Below are 27620 nucleotides of genomic sequence, written 5' to 3'. Positions count from 1 at the left end.
GATCTGATACAGTTCATTTGGAAGTGAAGTTGTAGCACATCACTTGACTGATGCTTTTCCAGTTAGTGGGGTATACACAGGCCAAGATTTTGTGGAGTCGGGCAGGATTAAGAAGACTGCAGACTCTGTGCATGGTCTAGTGACACAATAAAACAGAAAACTCCTCTGTGTAAGCTATGGATATGGCACATTCCCAGTGTTTCCTGTGCAGCACACTGCATACACAACATCACGTGTTCTCCACTGCAAGCAGGCTGCACCCCTCCCATGCATCACACCCAGCTCGCCAGCCCGCAGCACAGTTGGAGCTGGGAGTGATGGCAGTGAGGAGCACCTACTGCCTTTGAAACCCTGACTGTCAGCTGGGGCTTCAGCTACTAACTCCTGGAGTCATTCTTGGAGTAAGTTAGTTCCAAATGCCCTTAGAAGACAATTCCCATGAACCATGTCTGTAGTGAATACTCAATACCAGGGTTTCTAGTTCAAGAAGGCCATAACCATTTTGATATTAAAAAATATAGTAATGCTTTAATCAGAAGAATTATATGCACTCACAGTCCTCTCTATAAATATTTAACCCTGTATGGGAGAAGTTTTATTAACATTTTCTACAACTATCTTTTAGCTCACAGACTGGATTAAACTTCTACTACATTAAATTTTTTTTTTTTTGCAGGAAAATAATTCACTGAAATTTAGAAATTTTCCATGGTTAGGGGGTAATTGTATCTCAAGGTTTCATTTTCAAGTTTCAGAATGGATAAATTATGACATAGATTTTATAGAATTTCATAGTTACATACATAATTCTCATTTCACACCTACATCCTCCGGTGAACCTCTCAGTTAATTCTGATTGATAGCATCATAAATGAAAACAGGTTTTGGTTCTGTGTTTCAGTCACAACTAATACACTACAGATAAAGATAAATACATATGTACTTATGCAAAGACACAAAAGTAGCAGCCTTGGTGCTACTGCTGTTTCTATTGAGTTACCTAATTTGTGATTGCCTTAGTTCAACAATTCAAAGCATACAAAGATTTAAAAAGAAAGCTCACCAATCACCATATTCCTTAATTCTTTAGGAAAAAAAAAGACCTTTGTCATATCACATAATCTCTACAATTCTTCATAAATTGAACAGAACTTGAATAGCTGCATCCTGTTAAATTATTACATGCACTCCCAAAGGCCTACATTTTACTCATTCTTACCCCAAATACAGACCTCATGAGCCTTCTGAAATCACTAAATTGTATTAATATGAGACTCATAGCCCTGAAAGAATGATGCACCTTAGCAGATGCTATTGTCAGGAAAGCATCTGAAGAAAGCAAATGAACTCTGACATACATAAAGCCTTATTTAGACTCAGGTTACAAGCACAAGGGGGTAAATGAAAAAATAGCTTATCTCTTTACCTTAAGGAACTCACTGTGAGCTTATTTAGATTTACATCATGTACAATACAATTTTTCTAGTCACCATCATGTCAAGATATGATCAGTGGTGCTAAGGGTCATTTTCCATCACCTGACCCTCTGAGGCCAGCAAAGGCTTCTAAATTCTCGATTCAATAAACTTTACACCTTAATATCAATGTGTGACAAAACAGCAATACTTTTCTTTTTGCTAACATACCTTGAGACCAATCCTGCTGCTTATGCCTTTTTCCAGAAGATTTGGGTTAGCTAGATATGGCTAAAGAAGAGGAAGGGGTGTCTTCCAAAGACGTCTGGTGGTATAAATCCAGGAGATCTTGGTCTGAGATGAAGTACACAGTTGTTTCAGCACAGTATCACTGAACTGATGTGGTTACGCAGTGACAAGAGAGGGTAGAGCTTCTCTTTTTATGAAGGGTTGTGGTCACCTTTCTCACCCTGCTCCTGTGAGCAATACACAGAATTAGAAACCAGAAAAACTGTCCTTGAATTATCAAGGAAGGGATTGGAGAGTCAAAGAGGGGTGAAGGAAGTATGGATTATCTGGACAACATCACTGTAATGATCCAAAGCCGACTGATATTGAGATGTTTTCTACTGATTCCAACTGCATTTACCAAATCTTTCATATCACTTGCAAACACAGGCAGTAATGAGTGTCTGTTCTACAGAACTTCTCTCATTTGTTTCCCTCTTTGTTTGAATGGGAAGTTAATCATGTTGTAATTCTACCTGTGGCCAGTTGTACTAATGCTTTGTGAATCTTCCCAAGAATCTGCTCTTTACTGTCCTCTAAAAGACAACATGAATGTAAAAAGTCTGCCACATTCTTAAAACATCCTTTAAACATCCTATACCTGACATGGTGTGGTTGATAAACCTTTGTAACCTTTTTATTTCTCTGTCTTCTCTTGGCTTGGCAGCTCTCCTTACTCTGCAATCTCAGTCTAGGGGTGTGGTATAAATTATTACATCATTAAAATGAACCGACACTCCATTTTTCAGATGAGTCATCTGCAGGTATCCAGAAAATGTACAGCATGAGAATTACCTCGGGTTCAAGGCATTAAGAATACAAAAGTAGCTCATTAGATGTCTTTAGGAAAAATAAATATGGAGCACCTCTAACTTAAAAATAGAGAGGATTCTTTCTTGATGTTCACAGTTGCAAACTAGGAAAATTTCAAGACTTCCTGTGAATTTGCTACTCAGAGTTGTGCACTACTGTGTGGCTTCAGGGACCACCCAGAAAACAAACTGTGATGACAAGATCTGTGCTTGGCTCCTCCTCTGCTCGTATGGCAAGAACTCTGCTGGCAGCAGCTGGTGTCTGGATCAGCACTTGCTTTCTGCCCCAGCCTGTTGGCACTGTTTACCTTTCCAGCAGAGTGGGCGGCAAGCCAAGGCCCCACCTTTTCTCCACCTTCTACTCTCTCAGCAGAGGTGGATGACAAGGGAGGAAAACAATAATCCCACAGAGAGTCATGTTTTCTCTATCACAGAAAGACCTTAGTGGCCATGAAGGGTCTAGGATAAAGACCACAAATTCTTCAGTAAATAGGCACGTGTCTATAGAGATTTGAAGGTATAGATTGATTTTATACTTATTCATAATCTGATGCAATATCAAAGGAGCCCACAGATTTACCTGCAATTTTTTCTTTTACTAGAAGATGACAAATGAAGGTTTAAATCCTCTTAAAATGCATTAGACTAACACATGTGATAACTATGGAGGTGCTTTCACAGCACTGGCCTGTGTTTGAAGTCTGCCACAAAAGCCACATTAACTTTCTTGATCAGTACTGAACCAAAATGCACATGGAAATATTTACAAACTTTCATTAATAATGAATTTTGAAACCTGTGTACAGCTTACATGGGGAAACTAAAAGTCAGAGAGTGACATTTTAATTGTTCATGTATACTTTTTATTTGATGTGACAAATCACCCCAGTGGTTCATAGAATCACAGAATATACTGAATTGGAAGTGACCCACAGTGACCATCAGGTCAAACTCCTGGCTCTGGACATGCAGAATCACATCATGTGCCTGAGAGCACTGTCCAAGCATTTTAATTTGAAGGAAGTGTCTGCTTGAGTCAGGCTGTGTGTGCACACAAGAGTAACCAGCTGGGAGTCTTGCAGCAACCTCTGCAGCCTAAATCATTGCTTACATGAAAGTTTCTCAGGGTGCTTGGTGTGAGCTGCCCCTGCTTGTTCCTGTCATTGTATGTAAAGAAGATACCCTTGTGTCCTTCTCCAGTGTGGGAACAGGACTGGCTCCCACCTGCAGACACTTGGGCATGCCACAGACAGAAGTTTCCATACCCTCCCCCACACAGCCTGGGCTCATGGCTACTGAAACCACCTCTGTCAGGTTGCCCAGTCCCAGATGAACTATTAACAAGCTCACAGCACATTTTAAACAACAGGTGCAGCTCCCCTGCACAGTCAGCCCTGTGTTGATATAGCCTTCCCCTTCACAGAGATTTCCATGTTATAACATAAGAGAATATTTATGCAGCTTGAGGGGTGGCATTTTTAACCCTTTGGAAAAGAGTGGTGTGGCCAAGAGTGACACTGAAAATCAACAGTACTTTGTTACCATGTTTTAAGTTTTAAGGTGATTCCCTACACAGTTACAAAATATGGTTCATTTATACATTACAATTGCATTTCCAAACTGTTGTCTAATAGAGATCTTGATAATTACATTTGTTACCCTACTGGATTGGGTAACATCCATCATCCTGATGGATGAGCATTAAGAATGGCGAAACCTGGAATTTTCAGATGTATGTAACACAGACTGTACAATACATATATTTATCCACATATATATGATTGTATGATTCGAGAGTTTTGTTTCCTTTGTGGTAGGGTTTTATGTTTTGGGGTTTTATTTCTGCATACTGACTTGGAAGCTCCAGATGCCTGTGGCTTCCTCTGAGACCCCACCTGAAGAACGGCAACCAACTCCAGTGCCCTCACTAGCCATGGAACTGTTGGGATGGGTCCAGGGGAGAGCCACAAAAAATCATCAGAGGGCTGCAAAACCTCCTTTATGAAGAAAGGCTGAGGGAATTTGTGTTGTTCAGCCTGGAGAAGTGAAAGTTCCTGCAGTCTTTCAATACTTAGAAGGGGCATATAAGAAATATGTGGAAAGACTTTTTACCAGGCAATGTAGTGATAAAAGGAAGGGGTAACAGTTTTAACTACAGGTGAGTAGATTTAGATCGGATGTAAGGAAGATGCTCTTTACAATGAGAGTGGTGAGAGGCTGGAACAGGTTGCCCAGAGAAATAGTGGATGCTTCATCACTGGGAATGTTCAAGGTTACATTGGATGGGGGGAAGAGTAACCTGGTTTAGTTAAAGATGTCCTTGCCAATGCTGTTGGGGTTGGACTGTAGATGATCTTTAAAGGCCCTTCCTAACCCAAACTACTCTTTGATTCTCGAGTGCCCAAGTGAGGATTCAAGGACCTGTGTTAGTAGACTCAAGTGAGAGTATAGGATTCACCACTGGCAAGCTAAGGATATTTGAGGTCAACTGAGAATGAAACTCCAGGATTCAGAACCCTACATGGAGTGTTTTTTGAAGGGAAACAGAATCCAGCAGCTAAGTCTACAAAAGAGACAGGAAGGAATTCCTAGTTTAATTTTTACGGTAGAAGCTCAAAATTAAATCAGTGGTTCCATAGTGGTCCAACAGTATGATCAGAAAACATGCTGTGGAAAGCTTGGGGAAGGAAATTTTGATGAGCATGATTTCTTCAACAGCCCTCTGACAATCTGTTACAAGAAAATGACCAATTAAAGTCTTAATAACATTTCAATTATTGGATTAATACTTGGAAAATACTAGTGATTAAGAAAGGGGAGAGAGCAATCAGCAGGAAAACAAACCCAAAACAAACCAACAAAAATTCCCCAAGGTCTTATTGCCAAATTAGGCTTTTAAATGTTTGTATCCAGCACCTCTCTACTGGGAGGCCTCCGTCACTGCCTCCTGGGGACTTGAGACAGATAGTCCCAATATGCATCTCTGGGAGGAGGGGTCACCTCCTTTCCTAAGATGGCGAAATAGGGTGTTACTACCTCCTGGAAAAGAGAACAGTATGGCTTTATTTTAATAGTAAAATCTGCTTTTGTAATCCCTCTATGCTCTAAGCAAAGCCAAACAGCTTTTACTTTTTTCTTAAAATGGGAATAAAATGTGTAAGCATGACGGGGGTGCTCTTTGCAGGTGGATGATGAAATATCCTGCTAACATCATCATAAAAGCAAAGCTGCAGCAGGAACCTGAAAGGACACCCTGGGTAAATTTGTTATCAGAGCTTCCAGTTTTGATGAGAGAGACGTAAAAAAAAAAAAAAAGGATTTTGAGTTTCTGATCTCATGGCTGCTCTGAAGAGCTGAAGAGGTCAGGTTGAACCCACCACCAGTGGGACAATGATTTCATCCACTTGTGAAAGACTTGTATTTTTGTCTCTTGTATTCCCAGGTATTCTATGTTAAACAAAAAAAAAAAAAAAAGACACTTAGGCAGCAGAATGATCTTTAACTCAGTCCCTTTGAGTCCTAAAACCTGATGACTTGCCCCAAAAATTTAAGAACAACCTTCCCCCTAGACACCTCTGGACCCCACCAGAGGATATTCTTTTTCCCTCCAGAGGGGTGGGAGGGAGGTAAACAGAACACACAAATAGATGTGCCCTAAACATTACTTTTGTACATTGCGTTACTACTTTTGAGAGGTATTACTGAGAAATGGAGTTTAAAAACTGGGGAAGAGTTTGCAGCTATAACGATATTTATAGTCTTCAAATTTATTTGAAGCTTTGTGAAATGCATCTGGGCAAATGGCTGTCCCAGCCTAAGGCAACAGCTAATATTGTGCTTTGAGTGGAAGGTTAGTGGTCATGCTTAGACAGCTGGGCAGGGGGTTCACAAGATTTCGTGCTGCTGACTGTATATGCATATGAGGGAGAAAAAAAACATATTTCCCTGCCTCCTTGAAGATCTATGTCCATCTCCTCATTCGGTTCAGTTCAGCCAGCTGTCTGTGGGTAGCTCTAAACATTAAAGCACTGAAGTCCAGCGGCTGCAGAAGTCACACAGGTGGCTGTGCCAGGTTGGGGACCAGCCAGCCAAGAGCAAAGGGCTCTCAGCAGAGCTGCCAAGGCCCATGAATGAAAATGGAGCAGGCAGAGGCCCAGCCATCAGGAAGCCAAGCAGCTACCAGAGCATTGCTTCACACAGCAGTTTATTGCCCAAAATTTCTTAAAAAATTTCTTAAAAAAACCCACCCAAAAAAAACCCAAAAAAACCAACCCAAAGAAATCTTATTGAACTGTTTGATTCATGTTTGCCTCTAACTTATGCCTCTGCTTTTGAAATAGTAGTGTTCAGTATAATTTTTCCAGTTGTCCAGGTGTGGCCTCAAGTCACCACACTTGGAGCAACTCCCTTCAATTTGAACCCAGACCTTTTTGCTGCCAGTCACATCCTGGCAGGAGGGTTACTTTGGAACAACAGCAGCAGTGTTTCAATGAAATGACTAAACTTTTCTTTTTCCAGAGGATCCCTGCTACCACTGGTGTGTAGGATGCAGGATGTGAAGTCTGAGGATATACTAAGGCAGTGTAATCTATATCATTAGTTTGGAAATGAAGCGAACAAAGAGATTCTAGCAAGAAAAAAGGACACTATATTAAAATAACTAAATACCACCCCAGACTCAACAGACTCCTTGTCTCTGAGCAATTATGAATAAAGCTGGGTACTTGGGATGAAACTTAATTTAGACTGCAGTTTCACAGTCACTTCAAGCTAATCTAAATTGGCACAGATTATGAAAGGAGGAATCTCGCCTGCCTGTCTGTCTCTGGCAAAGCTATTCCCTCTTTTTTCCCCTCTTCCCACCCCTTCACACACACAGCAGCTTGATATATCTGTGTGGCATGGAGTGGGGCAAGCAGCTTGCCCAGAGGGACAGCCCTGCTGCTCCCAAACACACTTTGAGCCTCCCCATGCCCCCGTCCAAGTTACAGCCATCCTGTCTACAAGTGGGAAATACTCCATGAATGACAGGGAAAGCTTTTGCTAAGCCAGATAGGTTTGTTGGTTTGGTGTAGGGTGGGAGGGTGGTGCAGTGATGTTTCAAGCTGCGATGACAGTACAGTGACATACCTCACGTACTGTGAAACAGGGCAATAGTCAAGATAAGAGGACTTGAAATTCCTAGAGCAGGCACTAACTAATTCCTGCACTTTCTACTTTAACACTGTTTTATATTATTGCTGTGTAACATATTAACTTCTAGAGGTCACAGCCCATCAGCCCTGATATGCTGGTGACTTGTCCAAGTAAATATAGGCAAGCAAAACACTGTTTATTCTATCCATGGAGGAAAAAAAGGCTCTTTGTTCATATTTTTTAAATTATTTGTCCCATTGAGATATTAACACCCTTCTCTCCCTATTTGTCTTTGAATACTATAATTAGACGTTTGCATCAATTAATGCTTTGGAGTTAATCCTATGTCAGGGAGCCCAAGCTGAATGTAGCAAATGTAGCCACAGTATGTGCTCGCATGTTAACACCTAACTCTAGTTTTCCTTAAGTGCTACCTCAATGCCACAGCTGAACAGCTAAGCTTGTTTAAAGGTAATTGCACAAGACAAAATACAACTCAAATGCAGCAGCCTCATTTGGAATTCTTAAAAACAAATTCCAAATAGGGGAACAGTGAACAAAAGGTCCCATGGGATATTTTCTGAGGTCATGTGCTCATTTTGCAGGAAGCTGGCTTCTTCCTTCATTAGAGGAGTTGAATGACTGTGAGTCAATCACTCAGGTACAAACGTTTTTGAGATCTGCTCTTCACTGGCAGATATGCCAAGGGCTCTCATATAAACAAGCTCTGTTTACAGACACCTCAGCAGTGGCACTGTATTGTTAAACATTAATTCTTATGTGTGTGTTGTGCAACATTCACACATGCTATTTGGCTCTGTTAGCAATTTGAAAGGCAACTTTCAGTAATTTAGAAGCAAAGCATAGGTTTGGGAGAGTTTCCTACACAAAACATAGAAATAAATACCTTAATGAGTAAGCAATTTTTAAAAATTTATTTAGTAAAAGAGCCCTGATGTTTGTTTTACAGTGAATATTTAAAAGGAGCGCAATAAAGACCTTGACAGTTGGTCCCACCTGGTATATTTGCATTCTGAGAGTGGAAGAGAACAGGCACACAAGTGGTAAAAGTGAGTTGGCAAAAAAGGCCGGGGAAAAAATGTCAAGATTTGGAATCATTTTTGGGAAGACAAACAAGTAAGTGCACTATTTTTACTGAAAGGTTCCTGTGGATAATGGCAGTGGTGAGACATCTCTGCTCCACCTGTTGGTGGAGAAGAAAAAGAAAAATTCTGCAAAGAGAACAGAGAGAACACAAACCCCCTGTTTGCCAGGGAGTCTGCAGCAATAGTCACAGTTTCACAGGGTTTTCTCTTTGTCTCAGAGGATAAGGAAGTGAATCAGAAACTCCAAAAGGGACTCAATAAGAAAAAAAAGAGGATTGACCTGCTTGTCAGCAGGCAATTCTGCCTGGCAGCTTGGGAGAGATGGCTGAACAAATACACCTCACTGTACACACCATACACAGAGTTTTTGGATGGAGTCTTTTTTGGGGTGGGGGTCATTCTGCAGTTTGATCAAACTATGTTACTTATAGTGTTTTCATATAATCATAAAGTAATTTGGGTTGAAAGTAACTTTTAAAGTTTGTCTGTTCCAACCTACCTGCAATGAGCAGGGACACTTTAACTAGACCAGGTTGCACAGAGCCCCATCCAGCCTGGCCTTGAATATTTCCAGGGATGGGCATCCTGTTCCAGTGTTTCACTGCTGTCATTATAAAACCAATTAGCTGTGAAGTGAGCCCACCAGCCTGTCAATAAGAGTACAACATCCTCTAGCAGATGCAATAACTTACTGCTTGCTGTTTTATGGTATGTTCTTCTCTTTGCTTAACTGAGGTTGTAACCACTAAGAAGACTTCTAATTTGCTGTCTTTGGCTATTTGTCAGTGTAATCCTTGGTTGCTCTTTTCCCTATCTAGAGGTTTTCAGGGAAAGTAGAGTTATCTGTTAGGAAGTATTACACCTGGTGTCATTACCTCTTGGTGAAAGATTTAATTTTTAATTTCCCGGGAAAATGTGGATACACTTAGATCTTGTCTGTGGGAAAACAAGTCAGTGACCATAAGAAAGCACATATGCACACAGAGTGCAGGAATGACAACACATGTTAAAGCTCTCATGTAAGGACATTCAAAATGACCCTAGTAGGCAGAGGTATCTAGAATATGCACTTGGAGTATCTCATTCAGGGAAGGACAGCACAGGGAACAGGGAATTCAACATGTGTCCTGGAGTCAGAGCTGATCTGTATTTTTAGACTCTAAATCAGAGTGTGCCTGTACAATGGTGCCATTTCAGTATCCAATGAAGAGCCTGATTTCTCATTGTGACATTTTTCAAGATGCCCATGGTAGGGATAAATCACCTACCTACATCCAAAGTCAGGAAGAATTCCTTTGAGTGTCACAGTGACTCAGGAACAGCCGAGCTCTGCCAAACTGGAACAAGTTCAAAGTGAGCGCTGCCTATGATCAATTCATTACTTAAACCTCAGATAAGGGAGTGGCAAGAAACTTTCCTGCCACCAACCATGAAAACAGTTAAGGGGAAACAAGCCATCCACCACCTGGATTTTAACAATCTACTCAATCTCGGTAGTGCAAGGGTCCCAATGAGTCTGGTAGCAAACACAGTCTAAGCTGCTTTTCTGAGCTATAATGCCATTTTTTCTAATATCTCCAGGCACAGACAGCAGCTGCAGTTCAGTAGATAGCCTTAGGAAATAGCTTAATACCAGAAAGCAGGAGAAAAGTCATTTTATTTTCTCACATTCTTTTTGCAAGCACTGTTGCTCAAAGTATGGAATTCCTGTGAAATGTAATATTAAAAAAACAGCCCTGTGTAGCAAGGACCTAAGGAAGTAAAAAACAAAACCACAAAACTGGATCTTTAAGCAATTCCTACACAGGCTTCCATGAACCAATGAGTTTCTTCAGGCATCAAAGTACTGGGCACATGTGGAGAATCCTGCTGTCTCGGGGCTGATAGAGCCTCTGAACACAGGTTTCAGCAGAAACTAAGTGCAAAACAAAATTTGAAGCTGTGTCTCATGCTAAATCTGTTATAATTCAGTACTTGGTCATGTGTACATAATGATATAAATGAGCAGGACCTGCACACAATTACTTTGCATGCTGTGCAAGAAAAAAACTAAAATCCATGTAGGAGAAGAAAAGAGCTTATGACCATGGTTTAAGCACAAGTCCTGTAACACTTCAGCATGTCCTAGAGAATTCCTGGTTGGAGTAATTAGCAGAAAGCATTTATTTGTTCAAATAAGTTCACATTTGGCAAGCTTTTATAGACCACATTCCAAAAGGCTCCATAATTTTTTTCAACAGCCACAAACATTAGAAAAAGTAAGGTAACATCTCTCCTGGTCAATGTGTGAAGGAAATATAAATGCTTAAGCAGGTATCTTTATAAGACACTTACACCTCTGCTGTTGAAATACTAGAGACCAAAACTTCCTGAGGATTAAGTGGGAACTTCTGAGATACATCCAGAATTAAGAAATGGAAATCTAATGAAAGGCAATCTGACAACATCCCCAAAATCTTAAACCTTCCAGGGAGAAAGTTTAGCCTCTTTCAGGAGCTCATAAAAGAGGTTGGATGGGAGCCATTTCTCCCTCCAAGATGGTAATTTTTCATGGCAAGAACAATTAAGTACATTTTGCTCCATTTTCTCTAGGGACTGGGTTGTTGCAGAAAGCAACACACCCAGCTCTGGGCAGGAGAGCTCTCCAGGACAAAGGCTGTGCCCAGCAGCTTCCCATGAGGCGGCACCACGTGAAGTCCAGGGCTGTCCTGTTTAGCAACTCAGTAAAAGGAGAATGAGAACTTTTATAATGTTTTGAGTAAAACTTAACTCTTACAGGTATCTCTTCTCTGATAGGAATATACCTTTTATTATTCGAATTCAAGTCCTTTTCTCACATGTTGCACAAGATGCATGTTCTACTGAACCACATAAGAAATCCCACCCTAAGGCAGACCCACTTGCACAGGGAACATCCAGGTCCATTCAGTGTCTGCAGCAGGAAAAATATACTGGCCTCATCCAGAGGGAAGAGAAAGTTTGTGTGTAAACAGAACCTGAATAGGACCTTCCTAAAGAGTTTGGTTGAGAAATCTGAATAACCAACAAAATTATTCCTCACAGACAAAATGTATTGTATGTTTGGGAAATGACCTAACAATTTCCCATATTACCATGGTAATTTTTCATCATCCATATTAAAATGTCTTTGCAATCCCTTATCACTCTCACATCAGGGGTCAGAAGTGGCACTTAAATTGCAAAACATATTACATCTTTCTCATAAATCTCAGTTAGGTACAAAATACTTTAAAAACCAAAACCATGGTTCCTCTCTGCAGTATAAGTTAGTCTAGAAGACTGTAGGAATCTCACATGCCCTAGAAATAATTAATCTGGCAATGTCTTTAGTCTGTCTTTGCAATTCCTTCACAGCCAGGTTCAGGCCGGGACAACAGACAGAGCTTAGCCTGACATAGAAGAATTCTCCATTTAAATGTCAGATCAAGAACAACCTAAAGATCCAAGCAAACAAAAAACCTCCAAACTTACTAAAAACCAACCAATGAACCAAACAAACCCCTAACAATTTTGTCAGAACAGCCAGATTAGCTCCAACTAAAAATCTACCTACAGTGAGAATCTGAAAAAGTAAGATCAGAATGAAAGGTAAAAAGATAATTTCAGGTATCTTAATCCATTTCCAACTAGATAATGTTTCATTTGTTTTTAATTGAAATTTACAGTCTTTATAGCTGCACGATTTTTCTTAAAGTGAAGGAATAAGTAGAGAGGAGGAAATTTAGCAGCACCATAATTAACTACTTAGGGCAAATCCTCCCATCAGATTCATGAGACAGATTTCAGATAAGCAGCTCAAATGAAGGATTATCTTGCAAGAAATGCGGAAATGTTGATCAGCTTGATATTTCCATTCTGCAGACAAGAGTTCATGCTGCTGCTCACTATTTTCTGCAAGGAGGTAAATCTCCACAACGGTGGCAAGTCTGATCCAAAGGGAATTTTCTTTTTAAAACCCCTGCACATGACCGTCTGTTTTCAGGCAGAAATGAGATCTGAATTTAGATGCTGCTCAGCTGTCCCCTTTGAGAAGGGTTACCAGGCAGATGGATGCCCTGATGGTATGATGGATGGGTTGGAGAGCATTGCATATGTATAAATATGGTGTCGTTACACAAACATTAGCGCTTGAGAGCATCACAGAATACTCAAGCATCCTGAAAATATTAAATTCAATTGAAAATATAATCTCCTGTGACTGATAACATTCTCAGCATATGTTTTATGGCATTTAAAGATAAACGGAACCCATTTAGCTAGGAGATTTAAATTTCAAGTAATAATGTCCTGTCAATCACTAGGAATATTCTGAAAAAAACTTGCACAAAATTTAAACTGGAGTCTTGTCATAATAGTCTCACATACACCAGTCTTGTCTGGTGTCTGGGCAACCAATGCAACTGAAAAAGTGAGATGCTTGCCTGTTACTATGCACTTTTTAGTCCTTTTGCCTCATTCAAAAGCTGCTGAGATGGCTAGAAAAAAAATCCTTATTTCAGTTTCAGGATCTAAAAGTTATTTGCTGGATAAGGATCAAGGGTCTCTATCACTTCATTCTCTACATAGTAGAAAAAGACATACACACACTTCAGTAATTTATGCTTTGAACAAGAAAGAGAGGACCAGAAGCAAAATGGGAGAAAAAGCAAAGATAATACAAAATATTTAGTATTGCTGTACTCACAGATATAGTACCACTCTCTACTGTTTTGTTACTTGAATACAGCCTGCATATTTGACAGAGTATATATATTTTATATGTCCAGTGGATATACTTTCATTTCCATTGTTTGACTTATGCAAACAGGTTTTATGTTTTGCCCCCTGGCAAAATAAAACAAACATTGTCCATTATGAGAAAATAAAAGGTGCAATGGCCATGACACAGGATTTCCCCATGTCTTAGGTCAAAGAGATAAGTAGCTTTCTTTTATAATTGGCATCAGAATTCTTCAGAGAGGCAGCTGTTAAAGTACATTGAAATGCATTTCTTTGCATTTTATAGTAAGTAGAGTGAATCTGTTAAAACATTAAAATAAATCTATTTGAAACTTGGAACCTAGCCCTCTCCTACCCTTATTCAGATAATATCCACCCCAAAACCCCCCAAACAAAAATAATTTTGCAGAATGCTTGCCTAAACAGATAAGCCTCACAGTAAAATTTACAACAAATACCACGAGACTTGGGTATTAAATTCCCATCAACTGAAAAAAATCCCCCTTTCTTTCCAAGAGCATTGAGATAAGATCATGTGCAGACATCACATCACACTCTGCTCATGTCTGTGTGTTTAGCTCTGAAGTACTCATATTGTTCCTGAAATTATTCATCCCTGGGTTCCCAGGCATGTTAGCTGAGTCCAAGAGTTACACTCTCTTGGCAACTGCCTTTTCTCCTTCAGTTCTTCTCTGCACAGGCAAACCTTTAAGTCTGAACTCAAGAACATCAGTAGGGCACAGCCTTGCTAAGCAGGGAGTCGGCCCACACTGTCAGGACAGAATTACTTCAAGCTCTACAACTCAAACCCAGCGCTACTATCTCTGTGCAGGCAGCTGCTCCCTGTCAAGGAGAACCAGCTTCTTGTGCTCATAGATAATAAGACAGCTGTCTTTTTTCTTCCAGTGGGGAAACCCATACTTGGAAAACAGTCAAATAACATAAAAAAATCCAGTAATCTCTCTGTAACATACTCACAGAAACAATGATCACTTGTGTGCCTCTAGGCATATGACCACTTACTGAACATAGAAGTCACATGTACAGGTAAACTGTTGATCAACTCTCAGACACCAGCGTGGGATCATTTGCATTACCACCATAAACCTTGTTTTCAGTGATTAATTATAGATTCACATAATGATTTGTGTTGGAAAGGGCCGAAAAGATTATCTATAATCCAACCATGGGCATGGGCATGGGCACTGCCATTGGGCAGGGGGCACTTTCCATTAGACCAGGTTACTGAAAGTCCCATCTAGCCTGGCTTTGCACACTTTCAGGAATGGGATATCCACAGCTTCCCTGAGCAACGTATTCCAGTGCCTTATCACCGTCACAGTAAAGAATTTCTTCCTATATCAGTTCTAAACTTACTCTCAGTTTGAAGCCATTCCCCCTTGTCCCATCACTACATGCTATTGTGAAAAGTCTCTCTTCATCTCTCTTGTAACCTAAACCCCGTAACCCAAAAATGCAATACCAGAAAAGGATTTTTAATAAGTATCCAATAACAGAATGAAGCCCAAGATGTCCTTTTAGGCAAGACCTCTTTTAAAGACCTCTTTATTTTTTTTAAAGAAAATGTTTTGCTCACAGGAATAATTTCTATAACAGCTATAAAATACTGTTTTTCATTTTCCTTTGCTTGCTGCTACTCTTTCAGGCAGCCTGCAAGGCTCAGCTTTGCATATAGTCCCATATTACTTCTGTTCCTCCTATGAACAGAAAAAATCCTGTAGAAAGGGATGTGTAAGGTAAAATTTATGGTGGACATTAAGAACAGCTTTAAACAGTGAAGTCTGGTCTGTAGCCCATTAAAAATTCAATGGCTATATAACCTCCTTGCAAGAAATCTTTCCACAATTACTGCATGAGAGAGAAGGGAAAACCAGAGAGAATCAATACCCTCAGTGAGCTTGCCCTCTAACAATACTGGTGGCTTGACAGTGACTGCAGAGCTGATATTTGGTTGCCTTGGCCTTTGCAATAAATCTAGCTCATGTTGTTCTTATGAAATAAGTTGTACTTCCCACAGGAAAAAGAACATATCTGTAAAGCACAAGTGCTCTGAAAGCGAGGCCTGTTTGCTTTGTTTGCTGTAGGGTAGTTAGTTGCTGGTTATCTTGGTTATGCAATAGCAGATGGAGCTCTCAAAGACCTGAATGTTTCTTTGGTGCTAATTAATACTCTCAACTGGGATTGCTACCTTCAGGCATTCAACTTGAACTTAACATTTAAGTTCATCTGCTCTTACTTTAGACATTGCCTCCAGGAGAGCTGAGTTCAGAGCATTCCAGTTTCTTGATTTGTAGAGAAATATGAATCCCTCTTTCCTTCTCCTTTAAGTATAAAGGGAAATATTATTCTGATAGCTGAGAAAGTATATGTCAGACAGGGTGGAAACCAGACCATCAAGACCTCTTTGTAGTTGACCGATAAAATCTAGTCTACATAATAGTGATATGGAGTGTGAAGAGCAGAGAAAAGTTCTTGGCAATTCACTTGCCAAAAATTCAGCAGTTTCTAATGTCCTTGGAATTGCAATCATATCAAATGGAAAGGAAGATAATCCAAATAATGCAAGATAAATGAAGGGCAAAAGAATTTTTACACCATTAGGAAGAGAAGCAAGTTCCTTCAAGTCTACAACCTGAATGTTGCAGTCTTTTACCTCAACCTCTCATCTTTCAACTAATTCCATTCCTTGCTGTTAAATTGTGGGTTTTCTAGACAAAAAACACTCTTCGTCAGCTGGCTTGATTTGCAAATTAATCACACTTATATATATGAGAATCATGTTTTAAAACACTTGAAAGAACTGAATTAACTAAATCTGCTGTTTAGCAAATGTCAATGTTCCTTAATGAATTCAGCAAGTGCTAATTCAAGGATGACTATTAGAAGTTCAGAAGTTCTGCAATAAAAACAGGGAATACCAAAATATAAATCTGTGCCTCTCCACAAAGTTAACTGGTTATTCTTGAGTTTTAGGATCCACAGAACATCAGACCTATCCCATTGGGTACCTATTCAAATAATACAAAGGAAGAAATGTCTGTACAGCAATTGTTGAACATACTCAAGCAGGAAAAAAAAAAAAAAAAGAGAGAAACAAAAGAGAGTTTTCTAATGCAAATTCACACAGGCGGGGCTTCTACATACCATGTCCCAGAATCACAGAATTATTTAAATTGGAAAAGATCCCTGAGATCAAGTCTGACCTTTGACTATCCTCTACCTTGTCAACTAGACCATGTCACTATGTGCCACGTCTAGTTGTTTCTTGAACACCTCCAAGGATGGTGATTCCACCACCTTCTTGGACAGTGCATTCTAATGTTTAACAGTCATTCAGTGAATAAATTCCTCCTGATGTCCAGCCTGAACCTCCCCTGGTGCAACTTGAGGCCATTTCCTCTTGTCCTGTCATTATTTTTCTGGAAGAGACCAACCTCTACTTTGGCAGATGTTGGTCTCTCTACCTCCTCCTTTCAGGGAGTTATAGAGAGCAATGAGGTCTCCTCTGGGCCTCCTTTTCTCCAGGCGAAACAACCCCAGCTCCCTCAGCTGCTCCTCATAGGACTTATCCTCTGGACCCTTCACCAGCTCCATTGCCTTTCTCTGGACATGCTCTGGCACCTCAATGTCCTTCTTGTAGTGTGGGGCCCAAAACTGAACACAGGATTTGAAGTGTGGCTGCACCCATGCTGAGGACAGCGGAACAATCTGGCCACACTATTTCTGATACAGGCCACAATGCCATTGGACTTCTTGGCCACCTGAGCACATACTGGCTCACATTCAGCTGGATATCACAGCACCCCCGGATTCTTTTTTGATGGGCAGCTTTCCAGCCACTTTGCTCCCAGCCTGTAGCCCTACATGGGGTTGTTGTGGCTGAAGTGTAGGACATGGCACTTGGACTTTGCTAATATTCGCTAACATCCCAGATACATACTTCAGGAAACTTTCCACTATTCTCAATCCAATCTTTACAAAGTTTATGTATTAAATACATATATAGGTGTTACTGTTATTCACACAATGGAAGTAGGTTAATTTCCTGCCTGCTGTGATAACACATTATATAGGAGATAGACATCTAATATATCTGGGATCCTTGGTTCTAGGGACATATAATGTATATGCTACATGTTAATGCCATTCAAATTTTACTGCTGTGTGTATGAGATGATATGGATGCTTCCAGTTGCATGTCTTTCTGGTAAATTGTGACATTTCAGATCAAAAGCTAAAGAGTATTTAAAAGCTGATGATATTTGTGCAGAATATCACTCAAGTCCTGCTAGAGTCAAAATAGACTTAATTTCAATGCACAAAGCTTCAGATTGTTTGGACATTTTCAAGAATATAGCATATAAGTCTTTGGTCCTCAATGTAGTATTGGAGATTAGATATTTCTATCTTATTCATATTCATGTATCAAAGGTGTTCATGTTCTACATTAGTTAGGAACTTAATCCTTTCCAGCTTTGGAGGAAAAACTTCACAGAGGAACATATTACACCATACAATTAACCAGCTCATTGCTTAAGGCAGCACAGTAAGGTAGGAAACCTTGACTGTAAGCTCAAATCTACTCAAATCAAATATACTTGTTCTCTCCCAAATAACTAAATTTTGGGTGTTTTTTTTTTTTTTTTTTTTTTTTTTTTTTACATTCTGTCTGGCATTGGTTTTGTCAGCCTTTCATGGTAAGTTTAGTTTATATAGTTCATTTTACAGTCACAATGCTATTTCATTCTCATGTATCAAATATCAAAACCAGTACAAAATTTCTTTCCTAGTCAACATTTTCCAGCAGTAGCTAATTTCCTAACAGTTCAAGAAAAAATGTTCTGGATAATACCATTCTTCACTGCTAGTTGCACATATGCTATGTGTAACAATAGCAATGCTGTTAACAGATTCCATAGGTAATGTAATTTATGTAATAGATAAAATCAGCATGGTGCATCTTGTATTAGTTATTTTCCACTAAACATTGTGTGAACAAAAAACATTTGAACTCAAACACAGGGCATAATTTACTAATGTCTTTATATAATCCATATTTTCCTGAAACTTGGCAATATTTCCATTGTTGTCTTTGCATTCTTAAAGCACACCAGTGTTCCTATTGATCTTTTCATGTCACTTACTGAAAGAGTTTTCTTTGAGGAATGTCCCCTAAATGGTAGAGGTACTTACTGCCATGTTATTTGTGTGAATTTTATATATACTGCTAAGCAAGAAGGAGTTAACAGATGCCTTAGGAAGTTTCTCTGTTGTATGCCAGGTTGGTTCAGTTAGGGGTTTTAATAAATGTTAGTTAGGTTAGTTCTATGTACCCCTGTTTTCCTCTTGAAATGGTTCGCTCCAAGCTGTCTGCTATAGGAGCTATCACCTGTCAATCTTGTTACCACTCCCTTCTTCCCCACGGAAAGTTCTGTATCAATCACACCACCTCTGCATTCCCATTTGTTCCCGGACGCTGTACCCGCCTCTGTTATGTTCCCTTAGGATGCTGTGTTCCACGTCACTCCCCTGTTGCCTGTCCCCACTGGGTGAGGGGGGCTTCTGCCTCTATCTACCCGCCCCCTATTTAACCCCATGCTCCCTTTGCCCAATTTGCCATTTGGCCTGCGTGCGCCTGGGAACAGCTGCCGTGACCACTGCGGCAGCCACGCGGGGAATAAACAAAAAACAGTTCTCAGCACTGTGAGGCAGAGTGTGCGCCTTCTCTCTCCTTTTATCTCGCCTCAGCGTCTGGCTACGGGCACAGCAGACCCACGCGGAGGCTCAGTCCTAGAGCTCCGCACACACACGGTGGCCCCGGTCTCACCGAAGAGCAGCGTGCCTAGCTGGGCACCCCCAGCTGCCCGGGACTGGGGCAGAGAAAAGCCAACACAGCATTTCTCCTCATTCATATCCCATTTGTTGATACTTCAGGCTTCAAATACATTCTTTTACATGCTGAACTAGTCCAGCATTTGTTTGCATGTGTGGTTGTGTGGCCACTTTGTTCTCTTTTCAAAACAAAGACCCTGTTGCCATCAGCTGTAGTTTTCTTTAGCAGGAGCTCAGTAAATAAGGATGTTAGCGGGCTAGATGCCAAACTCTCTTTACCCACATTTGATGTGAAAAAGATGGGGTTACGCATTCCAAATATCACCCTACTCAATGAATAACTACAGTGTCCTCAAGAACCTCACTGAGCAGGCTCCTATTCAGAGAAAATGCAATTTATGTCTTGAATGAACAGAAAGTAAGTCCTAGCCAAAAACCTGCAAAACTAAGTTTCCTGATTATCTTCAGAGTTAGAATAAAAATTTTATATGGATTGCTGTAAATGCCTATGGTAAGCTAAGGTATCTAAAATTCTGACATAGGATGCAATGAAGCTTTTGATCAACTACAATGAAGAATGTCACATTCCAGTGCATTCAGGTTCATCTTTTGAATAGTCAGGTACATCACTGTCTCTGTTACATTTGCTTACTGCTTTGGTGCTTCTTTGGTTTCATACCAAAGAAGAAAGCTGAAGGAATACACTGCACAGAAGTTTCACTATCTATTTACTAATTACAACATGAACACATGCTCTTTATCATAGGCAGAGAACAACTCACAAGCAAGAGGCAGGAAAAAAATGTTGTTCCCACTTCCATAGCAAATCAATTCAACAGCAATGAAGGTTTCATTTTCTAACAATGTTGTTATTAAAAGAGTCGCACTAATTAATTTCCCATTACTGTTGGTACAGGACACTGGCATGAGGCATTCCTACAGGTAACCTCAGATATTATGTTGTATTAAACTTTGCAAAATCAGGTATGTATGACATAATTTCTCTTTGGTTTCATTAAACAGCAATAAACTAGATTTCTAGAAACCAGGTTCTCTACATTGATTTTGTGCTTTTCAGCCTCTCCATGATAACAATGCAAGTTAAAGTATACATAGCAGGACAAGCCATCCTCTTGCATGGCAAGATTTCAGTTTCCAATACAGGAACAGAATTTGCAAGTCAAAGCCAATCAGAACAGGCTGCAGTAGGTTGAGAATTCAAAGAAAAAAGGTCTGATACCACCACAGATGAAGGTGAGATCACTTCTTAATCAGTTTAGGATTCAATGTGAATTCTCTGCAGGACATTAGAGAATATGAGAAATCAAATGCCAGAAATTCAGCAACCCTAAGTCAGTGCAGTGTTTTCACACAGTTCAAAGATGAGTACATTCAAAGCTCAAGATCTACTAAAATTAGTCTGAAATTAATCAAACGGTAAAACTAAAAGGCCTTTTTACCTCAGGAGAAGAAACACTCCTGCTGTTTGATTCACCTGAAATAACTCCCAGTTTTGGGGCTGCTGAACCAACTATATATGGTACATAGAGTACACTGATAAAAAGGATGCACCTTGTCAGAAAGTCAATATACATTGTTTGAGGCGGCATAAGGAGCAAAACCAAGCAGCAGTACTTGCAAAGCAGTCTCTAAAGTTATCCCTCCCCCTCCAGCATAGCATACTTAACAGTGTCTTTAGACAATCTGGTATGATCATCATAAGTAAAAATGACATTTTATGAGAACTATTTTTACAGAAAAAGTGGAGAGACTGAGTGGAAAAAAAAACATTAGTTTTTCTCTTAAAAAAAAAAAAGATTGTACTGTTTTTGTGCAACAGAAAAACCAGGCTTGTAAGAAACTCCAAATTATACTAATCCAAGGTCAGCTCTGCAACCGTGTAAGATTCAGTTTAGACTTCATATTGCCATAATTTTCTCTATTTCCCACACTAGTTGTCAGAGTTAAGTAATTTTTTGTAGTTCTGCAACATGTTTTGATTTACCTAGGTCTTGTTCCCAGGGATGGTTTCATGTCAATTCATGACATCAAGTAATCAGGTATGCTACACATAGCATATGTGCAAATATTTTGCAATCATCCAAGAAAGTGATGAAGATAAGGCTTTGCTTTGCTATTGCTGATATCAAAATCACTGCTTCACATCCAGGCTTAGTGGCAGGCCTGAAGTGTGGGACCAAGTAGACAGGGCTGTTCATTATCAGCTGTGTAGGCCATGGTTGTGCACAAGTATTTTCCTTGACCCTGCAGTAAGTAAATCATTACCTGTGTGCATGTCCTCCTCTGCTGCTTCAATCCAACAATGAAATTGATCAATGAGATAGTATTAATTGAGGATTACAGCACATGGGGCTTTGTTTCTTTTCCTAGGGGGAGAAGGAACATGCAGGTGAGTATCAAAAGGATAGATGGAAAAGAGAAACTTCTCTGCTGCCCTTAGTAGCTGCTACGTCATATTGTCACGTGTGACAAGATCACGATTTACCTGGTATAAGTCATTAATTTTTGCACTCATAGAAGGGAAAGAGCTTGCTGCTGTTAAAAGCTGAAATATCTCTCTTTTCTTTTAATTCACTTTGAGTCAGTCCCTGAGAGGCATGTCAGGACAAAGAAGGGGAAAATTAAGGTAGCACACAACTCTGTACATACCTCACAGGCTGCCAGCCAGCTTACAAAACCCCTTTTGTCAGCATGGGCTGTCTGGAGATGACAAATGCTCGCGTCCCAAAAGATTGCTACAGCAATGCCACTTATGGGCCAGGGTCAGGGTCAGGTTCTGGTTCTGGCTCTTAACACCAAATCAGATTAAGGTTGTTTTGGGCATTGCATTCCTGTGCCATGTCCTCAACTGCACAGCAAATTTACCACAGTTAGCAAAGTATCATGGACCTTCCCTAGCTGAAGATGTGGGGTTTTATTATGTGGAACATGTGTATAATATTAGATTGTGAGCAAGATGCCACAGCTATTATAAAGCTGTCTGGTGCATTGAATGCCTAAGGGCATGCAGATGACTCACTGAAAAGCTGTTCAAACACAAGACATCTGCTTCTATATGTTTCCTGCCAGTCCTTTTGCATGGCTGGAAATAATGGACTAGAGATTCTCTCCTACTCCACCAGTCCTGGCAACAAATGAGTGGAAAACCGCTGTAAGCCAGAATCTGGGATTCCCCCTTGAGTGATGTGAACTGCCACTTGGCTCTGGGCAGTAAAGTGACCCTCTCTCTATAACAATCCTGAGTGAGCATGGCAAGGAGCATCTCTGTGCTACCCTGGCAGCCTCAGTGGTTCATTACCCCAGTGCTCCAGCCATGCTGACTCCCCAGGGGCTATAAACTACTGCAAAGCCTTTGCTATTGCCTCTCTCTGCCTCCCAGAAGATCAAAACTCACCTTATGCCATCATCATCATCACAATGCTACCATTGTGACATCAGTTTTATGCATAGAAATAACAGGAATTATTCCAATGAGACTGTGATGCCACATGAAATTAGGGAGAAAATTTCATATTAAAACCAAACATTTTTCTTCAATAAGGAGACTGTAAACTAGAATAAGAAACACCTTCAAAACCCCCAAGAACAGTTTGCCAAAGCTTTTCGTAAGATTTGGTTCTGAAGATGCAGTTCCCATGACACAACCTGACTTCAAAGGAAATTTTAGCATATAAGATACATAGATCTGCACAAATGTGATGAATAACAAAGCAAAGTCACTGGCTTGCCTGCAGCAGCTCTACCTTAGAACTGCATGTCATCATACTTTTTTCCCCTTCTGCTGAAGGGTCAGACCTAATTGCATTGCTCTGAGAAGACAGCATTTCATCTACAAATGAGCCCTCACAACTATTTCATGTTAAAAATAAACTTTAAAGTGAAGCAGCAGATGCTGCCATGGAACATTCCTCAGAGCTTTCATGCGATGGCACATCTGTTCAGCTGGAAGAGTGACTGTTTCGAACTAGCTGTTGGATTTAAGTGGTGACAAAAAAGAGAGCAAAAAAAATACTGTAGAAGACTCTGGAAAAAACGTTAACTTGTGTTGGGATAACAGCACTCAGATAAAGTTTTGGATGGAAACTTGGGTCACAACAGAAACAGTTTAAAATTGCCAGAAATGCAAGCAATTATTTCCTGGTAAAGCAGAAAGAGGGGAACTACTATTCACTCACACAAAAATACAGTTTTAGAGGCAAAGATCCATCTCATCTCATGGCAGCTTAATTCTTCCTACAGACTTTGAAAATATTACAATTTTTGCTGAAAAGTTACTCTAAGAGAAGCTGTAAGTAGGTGTTGATGTCTAATGAAACAGTAGGGAATGATAGATTTATCTTTCATAATTTATCTATCATTTATCATCTAGATAAATCTAGATGATTTTGTCTGTTCCATTTTGTCTGTTTTCCTTAGTTGTTCTGTTTCTTCTTACTCATTTATAGAAAAACACGTATCAGTGGGAACTCTGTTCCTAGTTTTTAATCTTCAACTCACTGGCTTAGTAAGCACAGGTAATCTTCAAAATGTTAGTATGAATATAGCACTTCTCACTGGTAAATCTTTAAATATGCTTTACAAGTCACCTCAATTAACCCTTTACCCAAGTTTTAGAACATCCTTATAGAATAATACAGGTATTGAAAATTATGCCCATTTTACAGAAGTGGAAAGTGACCCAGCAAAAATAGTTTAATCACCCCAGGTCACAAGAAATACCAGTAAAAATGGGATCAGGCAACATGAGTTCTTAGCTGTTTCTCTTAGGACAGGCAATTAGTACATTTCCCAAACAGAACTGGCAGAAGAATCGAAAAAATTGCAATTTAAGGAGTGTGGTACTGGGAGTAAATATCTTGTTTCCTGAAATTGAAATAAAACTATGGAAGGAGTGTATGGACTTCAAGCAATACAAAGACAGGAGGAAAAAACCCAAACATGCTGCCGTTCTGCCCTTTTCATAATCAATCTTGTGACTCCAGTTATGCTTCTCTTATGTATTGGCCAGAGATGGTTTGCACTGAACCAATGTTGACTGTGTACAACATCCTTACTTAACTACCTCTGAAAATCAGTCTTTGGTTAGGATTTTCTGAGCCAGCAGCCTTCAATGAAGGTAAATGATCTTAAATTAGGGTTTAACTGAGTCTGACATCTAGACCCCTGGGAGGTTTGTAAGCTTTCAAGTATTGATCTGAAAGACTTGTGCCTGGAAACATCTGATTGAGTGTTCTGTGGTCTTACCCAGCATCAGCATCTGAAAACAGTAACTTACTTTTTTGTACTGCTTTCATTGCTATAGTTACCAATGCTACCAGCAGAGGAGAACTGAGGTTCTCATACCAGTTGGAAAAAAAATCAGAAAGGTTTTTTGTGGTTTTAGTTTGGGATTTTGTTTCAGGTTTTGGGGTTTTATGGGGTGAAGGGGTCCCCCTCCTGTATGCACATATTAAATACTTTTTTTTTTTTTAATTCAAGCATGAACAAAATATCACCTACTGAGGGTGAAGATTTTTAAAAATATCAGTATTGTATGGGATTCTGTTAGCTACTCTGTAAGCAAGGAGAAAACTACTAAAAGCATTAAGTGTCTTCTGCCTCCACCACACAAAAAGTTGAATCCCCTCAAACAGTTTACTGTTGCTATTTCACCCTTTAAAATAAAAGCTCTTCACCTCAGCTGCGAAGAAGAAATACCAAAGAGAAACTAATACAATTTTGGGTCTTAAGAAAGTTTTTTGTGTGTATTTGTAACCAGTCACGAGTGCCAAGAAAAAGCATTCTTGTCTCTTCAACATACTCTTACATAATTTGGCACAAGGCATAAGTAAATCAGCTGGAAAACAGTGCCCGAACAAGACACTGAAACAGTCACTTCAGTCTGTGTATAGTACCTTCCAGCCTTCTCTTTATAATTTAAAGCCTAGTCATAACAAGAGATAATTTTTTAATAGCACTATACAATTTGGTAGGGTAGAGAAGGAGTTTAATTCATCAAAAGGCTGTCATGTCTGGAGGCTGAAGCAGCTTTTCATACTGAGTTTTTATTGCCATTATTCTGTTATTCATTGGCAGGATTTATTGAATTAGTGTTCTATTAACCCAATCAAATACATTGCGAAAATCTCACTATAGAAGTTGCCCAAACTTCTGCTCCAACTTTCTCTTCAGGGTTGGATTTGTTATAAAAGTTAAAGTAAAAAAAATATACAGGTCCAATGTTTCTGAGCTCTTTATCTCAAGGTGACTGATGAATCAGAAATTAAGAGATAATAGTCATGCTTCCCAGCACAACTTTGGAGTATTTAATCAATACTTATTTTCCCTTATTTTACCAACTTTATTCTTTTTCCACCATTCTTTTTGTTAAGAAATTTTGGTCAACAATATTTGCACTCCCATGCACATTATAATTTACTGTTGTCATAAGAGACAACAATTTGATCTTTGCCAGTCCTGTCACAATTTTCAACATAAACCTTTCTGATAGTTTTGCAAGAATAAGATCACCTCATTGATAATGGGTACTGCCTAGAAGGTGTCTGTTGGAGAATTTGGTCAGACTATGTGCACAGAGCCTGTCCACTGGATTACTGCAGCATTCAAACACTGGCAGGAGCTCTATGTACTAGAAGACTATTTCATCTCAAGGTAGGGGTGAAATCACATGCTGTGCTGGCATCAGGTCCAGTAAGAAGGTTTTTTGATTTATGAATCTTTTTTTTGCTTTGGTGTTTTTTTTACTCTCTCTATTGAAGTAATAAATAGAAGTCTTTGAAAAGTTTACAGGGAAATATATGTACATATTCCTATTTTCCCAGTATAACATCTCTTTTGACAGATGCTTTAATTTCTTTTAGATACATCAGTATAGATTACAAAGAGATGGTATAATTTGAACTACAAATAACCTTTATATTTCTAATCTATTAAGTGCCCTTAATAAACCCAGCCCCTGAGTAAGAACATTTTTTCCTTTTGCCAAGAAGTGGTCTCTATCTGAGAGGTGGCAGAAGTTTTAAGGTGATTTGTTAATGTACTCTGTGTTCATCCAGTTAGAACACCTAACAGGAGCTATATCAAGGCTACTAAGGCACAGCACATTCTTTCAATCTCATTTTTATCACCAGATTTAAATACTAATCAACTGATAGGAAACAGCTAAGTTCAGATAAGAGTAGGCTGCTTTTGAGATGAAAATTTCATTTGGAGATGTTTTTTTTTCCACCCAGCACCATTGTGTTAATATACAATACAAGTTGTTTTCACTGAGTCAACATCACGAACCTAGTTAGTGAACAGAGAGCTGGAATAATTGTAAAGCCTTCAATTCAATTTAAAAAGTATTCTCCCCAGTCGCTTTTTTTCCCTAAGGCATATTGACTCAGTGCTAGTCAGGTAGATGTTAAAACATGGTCCTTAGTAAAGAGAACTCCTGCACCCTTTTGGGAACAAACTGGGAGCTACTGTAATGCTAAGGCTGGAGGTGGATCACAATTTGTCACAGATCTCAGCCCTCAAAGCTCTGGACTTTTCTCAAAGGTGTTTTTATCATGATGTTCACAATTGCTTTTTTACTTTGTTTATTCAATGGACAATGAATCACTGTCTAGGTTGAAGAGTAAATTGACAATTCCAGGGGATTTCTTTTTGAAAAGCAAGACATCTCTACATTTAACCTGCCCAACTGGTTTAAAGAAACTATGTTTGGCTCTTGTAGATCCCACAAAGAGTCTTTGTTTTCCACTGCTTCCCCCCAGTCCTCCCCCACCCCATTTTACTTCTTACAGTTAGCAATACTTCTTTTGCTGCATGTAAGTAATTCCATTACTAAGATTTCTAAATTGATACAATTTCACGAAGATCAATATTTGTTTCACCACTGCCTCCCCATCACATTGACCAATGTGATAGAGATTCTGATGAAATATCCCAGCCTCTTCTTGCCAATAAAAAAAAAAAAAAAAAAAAAACCAAAAAAAAACAACTATCACTGTTCCCTCCCTTCCCCACAAAATATTCCAGAGATATGGTTGAATTAATCTACACTTTTTTTAAATGCAATGAACTCAGGAAAAGAATGCTTCTTAAAATGGGAAGGCCTATAGTTTTAACTGCTATTTTTTAAAAGGCCTTATGACTAGAGTAGGAAAAATCAAATCTAATCCAAAAGGTCAACTGAATTGTTTTCATTAAGAGAAAGCTTAGATAGATTCTTTCTGGAGCCAGGATTCTCATCTACAGATTTA

General features: G+C 39.5%; 2 long non-coding RNA genes across 2 annotated transcripts in view; both read right to left on the bottom strand.

Annotated features, from left to right (window-relative positions):
• Positions 1–1645: 1645 nt before the first annotated feature.
• LOC137477129 (uncharacterized) overlaps positions 1646–27620 on the bottom strand; it is a 105722-nt gene continuing 79747 nt past the window's right edge. The window contains exon 4 of the long non-coding RNA XR_011000816.1: positions 1646–1891. This is a non-coding gene — a long non-coding RNA (uncharacterized lncRNA). The remainder of the gene's footprint in view (positions 1892–27620) is intronic.
• Positions 21164–22761, bottom strand: LOC137479835 (uncharacterized). Its single transcript, XR_011002550.1, has 2 exons — positions 22670–22761; positions 21164–21737 (listed from the first exon to the last, which is right to left on the bottom strand). It is a non-coding gene; the product is annotated as an uncharacterized lncRNA (long non-coding RNA).

The sequence above is a fragment of the Anomalospiza imberbis genome, chromosome 1 (genome assembly GCF_031753505.1).
Source record: "Anomalospiza imberbis isolate Cuckoo-Finch-1a 21T00152 chromosome 1, ASM3175350v1, whole genome shotgun sequence".
NCBI lineage: Eukaryota > Metazoa > Chordata > Aves > Passeriformes > Viduidae > Anomalospiza > Anomalospiza imberbis.
The sequence above is the reverse complement of the archived record's forward strand: the minus strand, read 5'-3'. Positions and strand labels throughout refer to the sequence as shown.